We start from the raw sequence: 19742 nt of genomic DNA on the forward strand, positions 1-19742 counted from the left end.
GACTATAAGCTTGCTGTGGTCAGGGAATGTATCTGTTTATTGTTATATTGTCTATATGCAAGGGTTTGGGGAAATTCCAGGGGATTTTTTGGAAAATGGAGGTGAGCTCTTTTCCGGGTGCCTATTATTGTAGCTGGAGGACATGACAGTAATTTATTCATTTTTGTCTACACTCCTTCACGTTCCAAATCCAGATAAGTTATAGAATCATAAATACTCATTGACATGAAAGAATAGCTACCCACTTGATGTCTCTGTCTGGCATATAGACGAATATAATTCATAGCAGCAGGCACTGGTTTCAAACAGTTCCACTGCTTCCTCCTATATTTCATGTGGGACCAAGACAAGAAGTTTTACAGCAATGAGAGAAGATGCAGTTTGACAGCTCACATTTCCCTTAATGGGTGATTGCTGACTAAAAGCCTTATGAGGGGTGACTTTGAAAATCATCACATAAGGTTCTCTTATCCAGGGGTCTCTCTATTATCCTCATTCAACAAAACACAAAATTGGCTTTTCAGGAAGGAAAGCTAGTTTGAGGATATGTATGATGGCTTCTCTGGAGCACACCCACCAGGGAGGGGGCATTCATTCATTCAATCGTATTTATTGAGCGCTTACTCTTTGCAAAGTACTGTATTAAGTGCTTGGAAAGTACAATTCAGCAATAGAGAGACAAAATTCCTAGGCTTACACTGTAGAAGGGGAGAGACAGACATTAAAGCAAGTAATCGGGCATCAACATAAATAAATAGAATTACAAATATTTACATAGGTTCTGTGGGGCAGGGAAGGGCAAAGGGAGCACTTTGAGATGAAACAGAAGGGAGTAGGAGCTGAAGGAAAGGGGGGCTTAGTCTGGGAAGGCCCCTTCAGGAGGGCTTTGAAGGGGGAAGAGTGATTGGCATATAATAATGAGATAATAATGATGAGATAATGAGAAGCAGTGTGGCTTGGAAAGAGCCCGGGCTTGGGAGTCAGAGGTCATGGGTTTTAATCCCGGCTCTGCCGCTTGTCAGCTGTGTGACTTCGGGCAAGTCACTTAACTTCTCTGGGCCTCAGTTACCTCATCTGTAAAATGGGGATTAAGACTGTGAGCCCCACGTGGGACAACCTGATCACCTTGTATCCTCCCCAGCGCTTAGAACAGTGCTTTGCACATAGTAAGCACTTAACAAATGCCATTATCATTATTATTATTATTATTATTGGCGGTTTTTGAGGAGGGAGTGTGTTTCAGGCCAGAGGTAAGATGTGGGCCAGGAGTTGATGGTGGGACAGGCGAGATTGAGGTGCAATGAGAAGGTTAGCACCAGGGGAGTGATGTGTGCAGGCTGGGATGTAGAAGGAGAGAAGGGAGGTGAGGTAAGTAGGGACAAGGTGATGGAGAATTTTGAAGCCAATACTGAGGAGTTTGGGGGCATATGAGCCTTCTGCTATGTAACCTGAATCAAGCACTGGAAAATTCCCCATAGAGAATCTGTCGACAATCAGAAACGGAGCTGATCTAGACCCAGAAGATTTGGTGACACACTAAGAATGCAGGATTGTAAAGGGCAGCCTCAGCTGGCAAAAAAAAAAAAAAAAGTATTTATTTTCATATTTCATCACTTAACATTTCAAATTGGTGGAAATGTGGTTACAGCTTCACCTTTGTGAATATGCAAACAAAGATTTTCAGAGCTGACTATTCAGTGGAGATTCAAATGCAGACCAACTCCAAGTATGGGATGCCTTTTGATAGAAGACTTAAGAGGAAAACAATACACAGAGCTTGTTGCTCCTAAGGTTGCTTCTCTTTTCTGCTTATTCTTTTGCACTTTCCCCTCTCTTGTTCTTGCAATCAGATTTTCTGTCTCAACTCTTATTTTAAACTTTTGCATCTTTTTAGTGCCTTATACTGCCTTTGAGGTTTCCTAGACTGAGTATTGGAGATGTTATTTTAAGGGCACAAACCTTTTTAACTGGTAACAGGTGTTATTTGTCAGAGAGAATCCCTCAGGAAAATTTGAAATATGCCATATCATTTTCTAAGTTTTTGTAAATTTTTCCTTCCCTGAATGTTGCATCCTATAAGTGATTGTTTTGACATCCACACATTAAATACTGATTCTAGTTTATAACTTTCTAGACACAGAAGAGGTATCATTCCATGAGATATGTAGTCTAAGACTGAGCCCCCTCCTTCCTCTCCCCCTCCTTCCCCTCCTCATCCCCCCCGCCTTACCTCCTTCCTCTCCCCACAGCACCTATATATATGTTTATACATATTTATTATTCTATTTTACTTGTACATATTCACTATTCTATTTATTTTATTTTGTTAATATGTTTTGTTTTGCTGTCTGTCTCCCCCTTCTAGACTGTGAGCCCGCTGTTGGGTAGGGACCGTCTCTATATGTTGTCGACTTGTACTTCCCAAGCACTTAGTACAGTGCTCTGCACACAGTAAGTGCTCAGTAAATACAATTGAATGAATGAATGAATGAAAGAAAAAAAATGTGGTCTTGCCAAGTTAAAAACCATCTTGTTTGCTTCGTACGCTCCCAAATGCTTAGTACAGTGCTCTGCATGCAGTAAATACTCGTAAAAACCATTATTTGACTGACTGACATAGCTCTTCCCTTGCAATCAGAGGGCAATCATCCCTACATTTTTTTCCTGGTAATTTCCCAGATAAAGGGGAGAATAAATATTCTAACCAGGAGCTCCACCTGCAAAGACATATTTATGGTAATGTTTCTTCAGGGGAATGGAGGATCAGATACTCAGGTATGTGTAACAGGTAGAATCACGGGAAGCAACATAGTGTAGGGGATAGAGTATGAGCCCGGAAGTAAGAAGGTCATGAGTTCTAATCCTGACTCCATCATTTGCCTGCTGTGTGACGCTGGGCAGGTCACTTCACTTCTCTGGGCTTCAGTTACCTCATCTGTAAAATGGGGATTGAGACTATGTCCAGGACTGTGTCTAACTTGATTTACTTGTATCCACCCTAGCGCTAAGTACAGTTCCTGGCACACAGTAAGCTCTTAACAAATATTATTATCATTGTTATTGTTATTACTATTATTATCACCATTATAATAATAATGATGGCATTTGTTAAGCACTTACTATGTGCAAAGCACTGTTCTAAGCACTGGGGGGGATACAAAGTAATCAGGTTGTCCCACGTGGGGCTCACAATCTTAATTCCCATTTAACAGATGAGGTCACTGAGGCTCCTAGAAGTTAAGTGACTTGCCCAAGTTCACACAGCAGACATGTGGCAGAGCCAGGATACGAACCCATGACCTCTGACTCCCAAGCCCGGGCTCTTTCCACTGAGCCCCGCTGCTTCTCATTCCGAGGTAAGTTGCCCCTCTGGAATTATATGGCTCTGAAAGGACTTTCATTTTCCAATTTCTACATTTATACATCAAATATATTGCTGTTAAGGATGTTTATAGCTTCTTCAGGGATAATAGACTCATTTTATTGAAAGTATATATCTACCATCCAATACGGAAGGTGGAAGGAATGGAGGAAGTTTGTCTTTGGAGTGGAGTAATGGTAATAGTAATACCATGAATGTGCATGGCCTGTGGCTCATTCAAAAAAGTTACTCAAAGCAATGTCACATCAATTGAACCATTTGATCCTCACCACATACTTGTGAGGTAGGGAATTCTAATTTTACAGTTGAAGAAATAGGATCAGAGACTATTCAAAACATTTAGCTGAGGTCACAAAAAAAGCCAGTCGCCCATGTAGGACTAGAATCCAGGTCTCATGCCACCCAGATCCATACACCCTCCAAGGTGCTCAAGAGTCCATGCTAGTAAATAAAGGGCAGAGGCTAAATGAGGGGAAAATTTTCCAGTTACACCTTCCATTCTTGGAATCATGGTATGTGTGGTAAAGCATTGCAAAGGGCTTTGGTTAGGGGCATGCCATAGCAAAGAAATAACTACTGGTAAGCAGAAGGAAAGGAATGGGCCCTAGGTCTCAACTACTCTTGGTGGTTGGATTCTGGGTCACAAGATGATGGTGAACACCTTGCAGATATTAATATTAGTATTATTAATAATAATAATGACATTTATTAAGCACTTCCTATGTGCAAAGCACGGTTCTAAGCGCTGGAGAGGTTACAAGGTGATCAGGTTGTCCCACGGGCAGCTCACAGTTTTAATCTCCATTTTACAGATGACGTAACTGAGACACAGAGAAGTGACTTGCCCAGAGTCACACAGCTGACAACTGGCAGAGCCAGGATTTGAACCCATGACCTCTGACTCCAAAGCCCGTGGTCTTTCCACTGAGCCATGCTGCTTCTCTAGCCACAAGATAATAATAATAATCATAATAGTAGTTGTTAAACGGTTATTATGTACCAGGTGCTGTTCTAAGTGCGGGGGTAGATACAGTGTAATCAGGCTGGACACAGTCCCTGTCTTATATGGGGCTCACAGTTTTAATCCCCATTTTAGAGATGAGGTAGCTGAGGCCCAGAGAAGTGAAATGACTTTCCCAAGGTCACACAGCAGACAAGTGGCAAACGATAAGGGACTCCTGGAGAACAAGGAGCTGAATTTGAATTCAATTGAATGGGCAGATAAAATGAGGAAGACAGAAGGAGGGGATGGGGTTAGCTGATTGAGGTATGAAATACAGTGCAGTGGTGAATGCTTTAGAAACAGGATAGATAATATAAAAGATTTGGCAGAAAGGACAGAATATGCAATTATAATTATTATGGAGAGAGGAGATTTTACCAGGGGAAAGTGAGAAAAATAAGAAAAAAGATTAAGAGAATCACTCAAGGAATTGAAGAAAGGGCCAGGTTAGAAAAACCAATGCTCATAGTTATTCTTTCACTGAAGAGTTTTGAAATCTAATGTTTTAGAGAAAGAATAGAAGCTAATTACAGTAATCAAAATGGAAATGTGTTAATACTTATAATGTGGGAAGGTAAGAATTGAATTTGTATATATTTAAAATGTTTGACTAATTTTTTTTCTAAAAGTGTATGCCACCCCAGAAAATGTTTCTAATAAAAAAAAAAAAAATGTGAGGATGAAATGAGATGATAGGTGTGAAACATATTTCAATAAAGGGGCAAGAAGAATTCCAAGTATAAAGCCTTTGCCTCTCTCATTGGGGAATGTTGGATACTAATCATGATCAATCCCCAAAGGTCAGAAGGTTCATGAGGTCACACTTTCACGGGCTACATTTGCTTTGAAAATCAACCCGAAGCGTGCTCTTGCATTTCTGCACTGAGAAGTCTCTGTCCTCTGGAATCACACTACACCAATGCAGCTTGCCACCTGACTTTGTTGCTGGAGAGGGTTCCTTCTGTCTTAAGCACCCTTTTCCTACATTTAGGGTCTTTGTGGCTCTTTACAGCTATCTTGCCTATGCAATGCTGCTCTACAGGTGTCACAGGCATGGCTACTCTTCTGTGTCTGTGTCATTGAGTGGCAAAAAGGAAGTGGCTTCGCCTATGCTCAGTCCATGAGCACTCAGAATAGTTAATAGATCAACACATTCAGCTTATCTCAGAGCAGAAGTTACAACTCGGGGAGGAGCAAACCTCTTTTGAACAATATAGCTTCACGTTGACTTAACGTGAAGCATCATTTACCAGGTCTCCAGGATAATGTCTCTAATATTTGCCATCAAGTGACACCAAGGAAGGAGAAGAGAAGACACAGAAGGAAGACAGGAAGGTAAAAAAACAGAGGAGACAGGAGGGGAGAGGAAAGAAAAGAATAGGTTGCAAAAATTATGCTTTTGTGAAATGGTCCAAGGAGGGAAAGAGGAAAAGAATACTCACTTCCTAATATTGCTCCGGGCATTGCAGCCCTCAAACGAGGCAGCACAAGGGACAGTCTTTGTGTGTGCAGCTGAGCCTGAGCCCTTGCTCTTTGTCACACTCACATCCATACTGTCTCCCCCTTCTAGACTGTGAGCCTGATTTTGGGTAGGGACCGTCTTTATATGTTGCCAACTTGTACTTCCCAAATGCTTAGTACAGTGCTGTGCACACAGTAAGTGCTCAATAAATACGATTGGATGAATGAATGAATGCATAAGGGTGAGAAACAATGAGGCTGTGATATCTTGGGTTGCAACTGCAGGATGTGGAGTAGTAGGGGGCTTTGTCCTGACCTAGAATACAGCAGACTAATGGTGGAACCAGGATTAAAACCCTCATCCTGCTTTTCTAAATCTCTAATAACTATTATTATTAATTAATAATAATTAATTCATTAATAGTATTCAATGATAATAGTTATTAGAGATTTATTCTTGTTAGAGAAGCATTAAGACCTGGTGGCAAGTTACTTCACTTCTATGTGCCTCAGTTACCTCATCTATAAAATGGGAATTAAGACTGTGAGCCCCACGTGGGACACCCTGATTACCTTGTATCTCCGCCAGCACTTAGAACAGTGCTTGGCACATAGTAAGCACTTAACAAAAACCAAAGTAATATAATAATAATAATAATAATGATAATAATGTCCTGGTGCATAGTTAATAAGGGTTCATTGTTGAAGGGGTGGGAATGAGGCCAGAGAATGAGCTCACCTCGAAGCCCTGAGCTGTATTATCTGGCTCCCTGGTCCTGTGGATGTATAAATGTATAGTCCAATGGATCGTTGTGCTTTAGTTGGAAACATGACTTCCTTTACTGTGGTTGGAAACTAAAATACAGAAGGTACTCTAAAAGGCGTTTCCTGAGGAAATGTGGATTCCATTGTTCAAAGAGGAGAGTTCTGCTCAATGTTATCACAACCATTCAATCAAAAAACTTAGATAATAAGGAAAAAGAAGGTATTAGGACCGGAAGATCCAGATTTGCCAAACTAAAGGAGGCAAACTGAAAGGCAGGTCAGATATGCTCTTCTTTTCTCTTTTCTTTCCCCTCCTTGTGAAGTGAATATACCATAGTTCAAAGGGGAGAATCCTTTATAATAATACCTGCACCATACAACAAAAGCTATGCATTACCCTCGCAAAAGCTATACATGCCCTTCTGAGCCAGAGTACAACTTTGGCTGTTGTTCTGATCCCATCTCGGACCTCTCTGCCAGGTTCTGGTGTATGCCAAGTTTCTTTTGCATTGCTGTTGGTTTTTTTTTTTGTAATGGTATTTTAAGTGCTTACTGTGTTCCAGGCACTGTACTTAGTGCTAGGGTAGATACAAGCTAATCAAGTTGAACACAGTTCATGTACCCCATGGGGCTCACGGTCTTAATCCCCATTTTACAGATGAGGTAACTGAGGCCCAGAGAAGCGAAGGGACTTGCCCAAGGTCATACAGCAGGCAAGTGGTGGGTTTGTGATTGGAACCCAAGATTCTTAGCGTCACTGCCTTTCCCCCTTTAGTCCATAGACCGTGCTGCTGCCTGGGTCATCAGGCTCACAGTCTAAGTAAGAAGGAGAACAGATATTGAAGCTCCATTTTATGGACGAGGTAATTAAGCCATGGAGAAGTAAAGTGACTTGCACCAGGTCACATAGCAGACAGGTACCTCACCGTACCTCGTTCTCCTCACCTTACCTCGTTCTCGCCTGTCCCGCCATCGACCCCCGGCCCACGTCATCCCCCGGGCCTGGAATGCCCTCCCTCTGCCCATCCGCCAAGCTAGCTCTCTTCCTCCCTTCAAGGCCCTGCTGAGAGCTCACCTCCTCCAGGAGGCCTTCCCAGACTGAGCCCCTTCCTTCCTCTCCCCCTTGTCCCCCTCTCCATCCCCCCATCTTACTTCCTTCCCATCCCCACAGCACCTGTATATATGTATATATATTTGTACATATTCATTACTCTATTTATTTTACTTGTACATATCTATTCTATTTATTTTATTTTGTTAGTATGTTTGGTTTTGTTCTCTGTCTCCCCCTTTTTGACTGTGAGCCCACTGTTGGGTAGGGACTGTCTCTATATGTTGCCAATTTGTACTTCCCAAGCGCTTAAGACAGTGCTCTGCACATAGTAAGCGCTCAATAAATACGATTGATTGATTGATTGATTGATTGATTGATTGAAGTAACGGAGGTAAGATTAGAACCCATATCCTTCTGACTCCCAGGCTGTGCTCTATCCATGGGGCCATGCTGCTTCTCATTTTTCCACTATGGCTCTAGGGGCTCTGCTCCCAGAATACCCTATGCACTGTGGGCTGCCCACGTCTTTTTAAACTGCCACAAAACAGGTCCTGAATCTCTCCACCCAATGGTTGCATGACTCCTCGGGATAATTGCCACCTCGGCCCCTAAACAGCCCTCAGGGCCCTTGAAGCCTGCACTGGCGCACTTCTATGACAGTGAGGAATCTCTATTCCAACCTGTCTTACAGCACTCCAGCAGAACAGAGAAAAGCAGTCACAACATGGTGTTGCCTTCTCAAAATCTGAGGAAGGCTGTGGTAACAGCCTTCAGTTCCTCTCCTCCAATTCTCACCTTGATTCGCCCACCAATCTGGCTCTGCCTCCTTCACTCCACTGGAACTCCTCTCTCTCAGCTCTCCAGTGACTTCCTTCTTGCCAAATCCCCTGGTCTGTACTCCAACCTAATCCTCCTTGACCTCTCAGCTGCCTGTAATGCCGTGGACAACCTCCTTCTGGAAACATGATTTAACTTTGACTTCCCTGACACTGACCTCTCCTGATTCTCCTCCTAGCTCCCTGGCTGCTCCTACTCAGTCTCTTACAAAGGCTTCTCCTCTGGCTCCCACTCTCTAACTGTGAGAGTTCCCTAAGGTTCAGTTCTGTGGCGCCTTCTATTCTCCATCTACTCCCACTCCGTTGAAGAGCTCATTAGCTTCCATGGTGATTGACCCCCAAATTTACCTCTCCAGTCCTGACCTCTTCCCTTCTCTACAGTCTCGCATTTCCTCCTGCCCTCAAGACATTTCTACTTGGACGTCCCACTGACACCACAAACTAAATATTTACAAAACAGACCTCTTCATCTTCTCATGCAAACACTGTTCTCCCACCAACTTTGGCATCACTGAAGACACTGCCACTACTTTCTGTGTCTCTCAAGTTTGTAATTTTAGCATTATCCTCTACTCATTTTCTCATTTAACCCACATATTCAGTCTGTCACCAAATCCTATCAATTCTACCTTCACAACAATGCTAAGTTCCACCCTTTCCTCTCCATCCAAATGGGTACCATGTTGAACCAAGTATTTATCATGTCCCACCCTACTACATCTGCCTCCTGTCTTTTCCCATCCAATCCTTCATTCTGTTGCCTGGATCATTTTCTAAAATAACATTGTCAACTTCACCCCACTCCTCAAGAACCTCCAGTGATTGTCCTTTCACCTCCACCTTGAACAAAAACTCCTTACCATTGATTTTAAAGCAGTCAATTAACTTGCTCCCACCTACATTCCCTGGCCGATTTCCTACTATGATCCAGCCTACGCACTGCCCACCTCTTACGTAAATCACCCCACTCGGTCTCATCTGTCTCGTTGCCAAACTCTTGCCCTAATCCTCCCTCTGGCCTGGAACCCCCTACCCTTTAACTATGACAGACCACCATTCCTCCCACCTTCAAAGCCTTAATAAAATCACAACTCATGCAAGAAGCCTTCCCTGACTAAACCCTCATTTCCTCTCCTCCCTTTCCCTTCTGCATCATCTATGAATCTGGACTTATATACTGTAGGTACTTGATATTCACCTCACTCTCAGCTGCACAGCACTTGTATACCTATTCATAATTTATTTTAGTGTCTGTCTCTCCTTCTAGACTATAGCTTCCTATGGACAGGAAGTCTAGTATTACACTCTTGCAAGAGTTTAGTACAGTGTTCTGTGCACCATAAACACTCAATAAATGATTAATTGATTGATTGAGTTCTATAGAAGTCACTGAGGCCCTAGAGAAGTGGATAGAGCATGGGCCTGGGAGTAAGAAGAACCTGGGTTCTAGTCCCAGTTCTGCAACTTGTTTATTGTGTGACCTTGGGCTAGTCACTTAACGTCTCTGGGCCTCACTTCCCTCATCTGTAAATTGGAGATTAAGACTGTGAGCCCCAATTAGGTTGGTAATCAGTCCAACCTCATTACCTTGGGTTTACTATAGCACATAACAGGGTGCTAGATCAATCAATCAATCAATCGTATTTATTGAGCACTTACTGTGTGCAGAGCACTGTACTAAATGCTTGGGAAGTACAAGTTGGCAACATATAGAGATGGTCTCTACCCAACAGTGGGCTCCTTTCCCCTACTTGTGAAATGAGTATACCATAGTTCAAAGGGGAGAATCCTTCATAATAAGACCTGCGCCATACAACAAAAGCTATGCATTACCCTCGCAAAAGCTATGCATGCCCTTCTGAGCCAGAGTACAACTTTGGCCGTTGTTCTGATCCCATCTCGGACCTCTCTGCCAGGTTCTGGTGTATGCCAAGTTTCTTTTGTGTTGCTGTTGGGGTTTTTTTTTGTAATGGTATTTTAAGTGCTTATTGTGCTCCAGGCACTGTACTTAGTGCTAGGGTAGATAGATGCATAGATAAGTCTTTAACAGGTAATAATTATAATGATGGCATTTGTTAAGTACTTACTATGTGCCAAGCACTGTTCTAAGCACTGAATAAGAATGGCATTTGTTAAGCACTTACTATGTGCCAAGCACTGTTCTAAGCGCTGGGAGTGGCGGGTGCAAGGTAATCAGGTTGTCCCACCTGGGGCTCACAGCCTTAATCCCCATTTTACAGATGAGGTTACTGAGGCACAGAGAAGGTAAGTGACTTGTCCAAAGTCACACAGCTGACAAGTGGCAGAGCAAAGATTAGAACCCATGATCTCTGACTCCCATGCCTGGGCTCTTTCCCCTGAGCCACGCTAAGTACCATCATCATCAAAGTTGTCTGTGGATCCTGGGCAGTGAAGACCATGAAATTCTGCTTCTCCTGCCACAACATTCTGATGCCAACATTTTGCTTTCAGTATTCCTGAGCTATGACTGTCCTCTTATCAGGACCTGGAACCCTGCGATGACACCGAAGGATCCATGGTCTTAAGGATGCCCTAGATTTTAGGTGGGGGTCTTAAAACCACCCTCAAAATAGGGCAGATGTTGGGAGTGGGGTTGGCCTAATCATGGAAGCTTTCACTGGATTCCCAGTGTCTCCCTGGATACCATTGGTACACTTATTCCCTTTTTTCCCCCATCTTTGATGCCCACCCCAGCCCCAAAGCCCTTACGTACATATCTTTTAACTCTACTCTTTACTCACTTCTGTAATTCATTTTAATGTAGACTGTAAGCTCCGTGTGGACAGGGATTGCATCTACCAACTCTATTATACTGTACTTTCACAAGTGCTTAGTACAGCGTTATGCATGCAACAGACACTCAAAACTACTATTTATCAGGGTATTTATTGAGCACTTAGTGTGTGCAGAACACTACTAAATGCTTGGCCAGAGTACAGTGTAACAGAGTTAGTAGACATATTCCCTGTTCACAATGAGCTCATAGTCTAGAGGGGGAGCCAGACATTGATGTAACTAAATAAATTATGGATTTGTACATCAGTGCTGTGGGGCTGAGGGAGGGTTGAATATACAGAGCAAATAGCAGTGATGCAGAAGGGAGTGGGAAAAGAGGAAATGAGGGCTTAGGAAAGGCCTCTAGGAGAGGGGGTGCCTTTGATAGAGCTTGGAAAATGGAGAGAGTAATTATCTGTTGGCTATGAAGAGGGAAGGCTTTCCAGACCAGAGGCAGGATGCAGGTGAGAGGTCGGCAGAAACATAAATGCACTCCAATAAGCATCTTTCAGCTACCATACTGAATTCTGGCAACCTAATTGACCCTAATGTAAATGTTCAGAGCCACATAAAGCATGTTACTGAGTGCACAATAGCAGTCACAGTTGACTGCCTACTGTCAGTACTGCATGTAATTTATTTCTGTGCAAAACACTCTTCAGACATAACAAACTACAATACAGTTGCTCTCAAAAACCCATAATAGTAGGCACATGGTGTACCAGAGACACATTTTAATGATGGCTTAGAAAAAAAGGAGAGAGAGAAGACTTTCCAAACAGTCTCGAATCCCATTCACTAAACAGTCTTTCAACCATCGTGGGGTTATTGAACCCAGCTCTCTTGGCAATTTTCCAGTCTTCTAATTGTGTTGTGTTCCTTGGACACATTTATTCCTGGTACTTGAAAGTCACTTGATGTTCCCTAGCTTTTTCACTCATTACATTTCCTTTGACTGGAATGCCTTCCCATGTCCCCATAAGACAAACATCTTCCCTTCCCAAGAACATAGTAACATAAGGACATGAGTATTGCCATTCTGGGTGAGCCCAGCAGTGATTCAGCCCAGGGTTCCATTTCCAAGTATATTTCCAAAAAATGCTTAGAGAAACAGTGTGATAACGAATCTACCACTCTATTGCACTGCCTCTTCCAAGCACTAAATATGATGCTCTTCACACAGTAAGTGCTTAAAAAATGCCATGGATTGATTAATAAATTGTTTAGAGTAATGCCTTTCTTCCCTGTGTCACCCTGACTTGCTCCCTTTGTTCTTCCCCTTGCCCACTCCCAGCCCCACAGCACTTATGTATAAATCTGTAATTTTATTTATTTTATTGATATCTGTCTCCCCTCCTCTAGACTGTGAGCTTGTTGTGGGCAGGGAATGTCACTGTTTATTAATGTATTGTATTTTACCAAGCACTAGGACAGTGCTTGGCACACTAAGTGCTTAATAAATGTGACTGAATTAATGAATGAATGAACTGTGGTCAAGGAACACATCTACCAACTCTGCTATATTGTACTCTCCTAGTACAATACTCTACCCACAGTAAATATTCAGTAAAAACTATTGATGATGATGATGATCCTTACTCCCTTTCTCATAGCCACTGCTTGATCTTCCAAATTCTTAACCTTTCTCTTGGAGTTCTTTAAACACTTTTTGAGCCTTCAAACTTCAATACAGTCTATAGTTTCAGGTACATACAGGATGCCAAAGGGAGAGGGAGAAGGGGAAATGAGGGCTTAGTTGTGGAAGGTCTTTTGGAAGAAATGTGAAGAAGGCTTTGAAGGTGGTGAAATTGTTGGTCTGTTATATATGAAGGGTAAGGAGGTTTCAGACCAGAGGGAGGATAAGGACAAGGGGTTGGTGGTAAGTTAGATGAGATCGAATAGTATAACATTGACTTCATTAGCTTTATAATTTTCCCGAACTTATCATATCTTCAAGATCTGAAATCCCTTTGAGTTTTCTAAGACTTTGGATGGGACTACAGTACCCAAAGGTGAGAGGAGATTTTGCATCAGTAGACTGCCAAATGAGAACATTCCATTCCCAAAGTCAAAGTTTTCTACTAACTGAAAACTCTCCTATTTCTTTTGGACAAGAGTGATTAGTCTCCTTCCTTCCCCATTCACAAAGCTCCACTGAGCAAATCCCTTCCTTTACATCAATCACTCAACTACAGAAACTATTCCTTTCTGTTACGTTGTCAGATGTTTCTATAATTTGGCCTACATTCCATTTTGGGATGGATGTTTGCTGCTGAGGAAGAAAAAAAAAGAAAATGTGCACTACATTGAGATAAGAAGTCACCATTACCAACAGAAGTAGGTAGCAAAATTCTTCGGGCATAGGGTGACCTGGCCTGAGAAGTTCCCTCTACTCTCAATAAGAATCAATTACAAAATACATGATAATGTAAAGATGTACACAGACATGTACAACCTCAGAATTCTCAAAAGCCAGTACTCAAAACTCATAACCAAATTTTACTTTCCCTGTGTGTGTGTGTGTGTGTTGTATGTATACAAAACCAAACTCATGGCAGGCCTCTGCAGATGGACTACTTTGATGAGCACATCTGGTTTCTGATTGTAAAATCCCACATTTTTGCACACAAGCCAGCATCTGTACTTGCTAATTAGATATTTAGAAAGAGACGCATAAATTGCTTGGGAATTTGAAAGGTGAATTTGCCATTTTTTTCTGGATGCAAACATTTTCATAGTCTGCCCTTAGAAAGTTCCTCAATACAAAGTCGTCAGTAAACATACGCTCTAGAATATTACTGCTCTGATTGTTTTCCTTCTGGGACATTTTTGACTTCAGGAAAACTGGCTGCTCACTTTTGAATTCATTCTTTTCTGTTTTTAGTTTTGCATTAATACTTTCAAGGTTCAAACTTGGCAAATATTGATTTTTAAGCTATGTTTTACTATGTATAAATGTATACATGACCCTCCAGCTTTGAAGATGATACTACTGCCGAGAAGATTGTATCAGTGTGTGTGGATATGACTGATAAAGCTAATGTGTCACTGGAAATCCCTTCCACACCGCATGTATTGTAAGATTGCCTTTGGCTGGACCTGCACTGGGGTAGACACACGTTAGGTTGTACACAGTCCATGTCCCACATGGGGTTCGCAGTCATAATCCCTATTTTACAGATGAGGTAACTGAGGCCCAGAGAAATCAAGTGACTTGCCCAAGGTCACAAAGCAGATAAGGGGCAGAGCTGGGATTAGAACCCAGGTTCTTCTGGCTGCCAGGCCTGTTCTCTATCCACTAGGTCATGCTTCTTCTCTTTGCTCCAAGATGGACACTCGATTTCAGAAAGCAGCATGTCAGGTTGATCTTGCCTTCTGTGGTTATGTCCCAACTGTTTGCTGTCATACCACATTCTTTTGTATTTTACTCTTCATTTATTAAAAGTATGTTATCTGCCACTATTTCTATGGTTACCCCATTTCAGCCATCATGAATTGTTATCCAGTTTGCTTATCCTGCTGCTTCCACAAAGAAGCAGCATGGCTCAATGGAAAGAGCCTGGGTTTTGGAGTCAGAGGTCACAGGTTCAAATCCCAGCTCCGTCAGCTGTCAGCTGTGTGGCTTTGGGCAAGTCACTTAACTTCACTAGGCCTCAGTTACCTCATCTGTAAAATGGGGATTGAAGACTGTGAGCCCCCCGTGGGGCAACCTGATCACCTTGTAACATCCCCAGAGCTTAGGACAGTGCTTTGCACATAGTAAGCACTTAATAAACGTCATCATCATCATCCATTTTCCTGATATGATTCACCCAGAAAAAGTGCGACGTTGCTTCAGTGCTGGTGGTCGCACTGTGCTCCATGACTACATTGTTTAGAATCCTCTGTAGGCATGGAGATTCTTGATATATTCTGATGATCATAATGATTATGATAATGATAAATATTGTCTTGCTGTGTCCCTTGTTGTCTTCTAAGCTCATTATAGGCAGGGAACATGTCTGCTAATTCTGTTTTATTGTACTCTCCCAAGCACTTGGTGCAGTTCTCTGCACATAGTAAGCATCCAATAAATACAATTGATTAATATTTGCAGCGCATGGTGCTGTTTCCTCTCTTTTCTCCTTGCTTATTGTTCCCAGTGAAGTTTCTGCTTGAAAATAGTCACGCCTTTCTTGATTGCAGTTCATCATGCTAGTCTGTCTTCATTTACTGAACCCCAGTTTTCAGCTGGGATGCGACATTGATTGAATCTTTGTTTCACTGTGTCCTTAAAATGTTTCCACTCCCTTCCTTGCTTTTGGTCTGTCCATTTTAGCTGAAATTACAACATCTTTTTGGGTACCCTGCTGTTTATTCTCCTCCAATATGCCATCGAGCATATCCCTCTCGAGGTGAGCACATCTATCAGGAGGCATTGCAGAACTTCATTTTTCATGACCATTTTGGCCATTTGATATTGTGTGTGGCCAATAAATAACTCTGTTGGAAGTGCTCAATGAGCCGGATGTGGTACCTGAGTGGGGAAGTTCTCAAAGTTGTAGAGAAATCTAGACAAAAATACAGCTTGGTAGATGTCTAGTTTGGACTGAAGCCCAGTGACCCAGTGCCACAATATCCTGCTTAACAGTCTCCCAAAGGATGACAGGAGCATGTACTTGGATTGACTTAGGTCTGTGTAGCCTTGTATCTCTTCAGCCTTGACATCTCATTGCTTGTCACAATACTTCATAATTTGTGCTATATTCCCCAGTGTTGGCTTCAGCATCCATGCCATTTGTCACAGAAGTTGTTTTGCTACAGGTATCTTTTTTTGATTTATTTCAGGAATCAGTCTCATGTACTCTCCCAAGCAATTGCACACAATAAGGACTCAATATGTACCACTGATTGATTGATATGATAATCCAACCATTCCTGATACTTTCTCCTAGAATTCTCCACAGGATCAAAGGTTAACTAGTATATAGTGTCCTTAGAGACAACAAAACTTTTAACATCCTGCTGAAGGTAAATAGGGTTTCTTGTTCTAGAGGGGCTGTTTCAGTTTTCCCACAAAGTTTAGTATTCTTTTTTTTTGCTTCTGAGAAGTTTGATTTACAGCTCCATGCTTAAATTGGGTGCTACTCTGTGAAAAACTGGGTATACTGTTAAAGTTTGGAACACATCGCATCAACATTTGACATCAAATATACTAGCATTAATAGAAATCCCCTTCAGCTCTCTGTTGTACAATGATATAATCAGCAAACACTACTGCTTATATCTTTTGTGCATCTATGACATTGATCAATCAAGGGTGCTGATTGAGCACTTACTGTGTGCAGAGCACTGCACTAAGCCCTTGGGAAAGTACAATACAACACAACGGGTAGACGTGATGCCTGTCCACAAAGAACTTACAGTCTAGAGGACTGTCTTCCTCTTACCGTGTAATGGAAAACTGTGTTGATGATTGCAACCTGATGTTGCAATAAATAAGTCCTTGTTGTTTAATTTACCAATCCCATGTTGCCCAATTATTTTTCTCCAAATTTCAATTTCACTTTCCAAACATATATTGAAATATTTCCGTGGCAAATAGCCTATCAGCTACTGGTTTTGCTGTGAAAATTCTATCCATACCCCTATAAAATCTTTCTATCTCTTTTATATATATGTTAATGATAACAGAGGTGCACATAGACAGACATGCATGCATAAATGGGCTACATAATAGCCATTATGTATAATAGCTTTTTCTCTCAATCATTTTGGGATTTGTAATCATAACAGTCCATTGTCAAGGGAGAAGAAAATCAAACTTTGAAGTCCCACAGGGAACTATTCATCTGGCCTCAGATTCTAATACTGTATCCATATTAGAGCAATCCCTACTCAGTCTCTGTTATCCTCTCTTCGACCATTTTGCCTCATTGCCAGCACTGAGCACCTCATGCCTTTCAGCTCTCAGCTCAGTGTGCATTATATCACAAATTGTATCAAAAAGTTTATTAAATTTGGTCTTATAATCATACTGAGCTGTAGAAAAGATGAACAGGGCTTCTAGAGCCTTGTGCTTCTATCTAAAGCAGATTGCTTTATAACTTTTTTGCTCACCGGTAATTTACATTTAAAAACTTACTAACCTGGTATTGACTATTACAAAACATAATAATCAAAAGGTGAAAATAGCTCACCTAGCCCTGATTTGTGTAAGACCACTATAGATGGATCTGTAAAGGGAAATGAAAAATGGGAGAAAAAGCTCCTGAGCTATCTGCATTTTTTATGTGCAGCACTACAAAGTAAGTTAAACATGAATGAGAATAAAGAGAGTGATTTTCTGAGACTTAATCCCTTCAGAATAGAATGATTGGTTGTGGGCTAAGCAGCCTTTTCACCCCAAGGTCAGTGTTTGAATCCTTCCAGGATCTGTCTGCTCTATTAATATTCAGCTAGTTTAGTTTATTGCTTCTGCAACTCCTCTCTGTACATCAGCACAAGGTTGCATCCCTGTTTGGGCTTTGATATGTCTGTCCATGTCAATGTTGTCTATTTTCAATTGAAGCAAGCTTGCAGTGGAGAGGAATTACTGAATTATAACCATCCTTGAATACTGCACTGTACAGAATCTTGGGCATGAGATTTCTTGTTAGATTCTATGGACAAGGATAAGGTTCATGATGACAATAACATAAATAATAATGATAGCATTTAGTAAGTGTTTGCTATGTGCAAAGCACTGTTCTAAGCACTGGGGAGATTACACGGTGATCAGGTTGTCCCACGGGGGTCTCACAGCCTTAATCCCCATTTTACAGATGAGGTAACTGAGGTGCAGAGAAGTTAAGTGACTTACCCAAAGTCACAAAGCTGACAAGTGGCAGAGCTGGGATTTGAACCCATGACTTCTGACTCCAAAGTCCGTACTCTTTCCGCTGAGGCACACTGCTTCTCTGATGATGATGATGATGATATGCTATCAATGATATACTATCAGTGATGATGATAGATAGACTATTGCCTCCTGAATGATTCCTGAAGAGAAATTTCAGTTTCGCCACTCTGACAGTGACATAAACTAGAACCATGGCTAGATGTCGTAGGGCTGCAGGTAATATATGAAGAGCTAATGGCTGTCCCTTCATTCACAAATGCTCTGGTGTATTCAAACCCTCAGATAGGTATTGTGTTCTTTTATTCAGATGTTTTGGGCAAAAGGGTGTAAATTTTCCACTTCACTGATGGGCTTCCTGATAATTTTCAGGTGTAGACTCTGTGAATAGAGACCCAAAAGTGTCATCGGGTCCCCACATGATGTGCAACTAGAGATATATTAGTCCAGGTCTGTAATCAGAGGAGGAGTCAGTGGTCCATAGGATATTTAAATTATGGACTTGGGGCTTTAACGTTTCAGAGCTATCAATCGCCTCTTAGATTCATTGAATTCACTGCTACAGTTGAGACACAGAAATAAAATGGAATGCAATGATCAGGAAATTCCATTTGTATTTTTTTTTATCATTCTGTTGAATGTCTGCAAAGCTGTCGGAGGTTGTTCATCTGTACCAAAACAAGAGGGTAGGATTTGCCATATTGGATCAGACCATTGGTCCATCAACATTGCATTTCGACTGCCTCAGGCACAAGGTGATACATGAGGCACCAGAGGATAGCAGAACACCCCATAATGCACCGAGTCAATTGTGCAATGCAGTATATGGTGTGAAAGTATTGGGTTTTGAAAGTAAGAATGAAAGATTTTATGAATGCACTATGGATTAAGTGATGTCTAGGACAGAACAGGGACGTGCATTTGTTGAAGAAAGAATGATGCAAATTGGGCATTTTGCAATTTCACCCAATATTTCATTGCTCAGTTTCTAGTGCAACCATATTCAACCATATTCAACCATATTCAACATAACCAGTGTGAATGGCATCCTCTAGGTATCTCACATTGGTTCACAATCAATTGGTAATTTCAATGAAATTCCATCCAAGATTTCAATGATTTTGAGGATCAGAATGGAGAAGCAGCATGGCTCAGTGGAAAGAGCGTGGGCTTTGGAGTCAGAGGTCATGGGTTCAAATCCCAGCTCCGCCAATTGTCAGCTGTGTGACTTTGGGTGAGTCACTTAACTTCTCTGGGCCTCAGTTACCTCATCTGTAAAATGGGGATGAAGACTGTGAGCCCCCCGTGGGACAACCTGATCACCTTGTAACCTCCCCAATGCTTAGAACAGTGCTTTTCACATAGTAAGTGCTTCATAAATGCTATCATTATTATTATTATTATCAGAATATTTCAGCTGGTTTAAAGAGAATAGATTTCTCACTGTTTTTAAGTAGACTCCACCAGAAGTCAGAGTATCAGAGTCCTTGGAAAGACTCCTGTTTTGTGTCTTTAGTTCAGTTTTCACTTACCTTTACTAAGAGAATTGATCCATTTATTGACTCTGT

General features: G+C 41.7%; 1 non-coding gene across 1 annotated transcript; it reads left to right on the forward strand.

Annotated features, from left to right (window-relative positions):
- Positions 1-5415: 5415 nt before the first annotated feature.
- LOC119925928 lies at positions 5416-5538 on the forward strand. Its single transcript, XR_005449855.1, has one exon. It is a non-coding gene; the product is annotated as a small nucleolar RNA SNORA17 (small nucleolar RNA).
- The last annotated feature ends 14204 nt before the right edge of the window (positions 5539-19742 follow it).

This window comes from Tachyglossus aculeatus, chromosome 3 (assembly GCF_015852505.1).
Source record: "Tachyglossus aculeatus isolate mTacAcu1 chromosome 3, mTacAcu1.pri, whole genome shotgun sequence".
In the NCBI taxonomy this organism is placed as follows: Eukaryota; Metazoa; Chordata; class Mammalia; order Monotremata; family Tachyglossidae; genus Tachyglossus; species Tachyglossus aculeatus.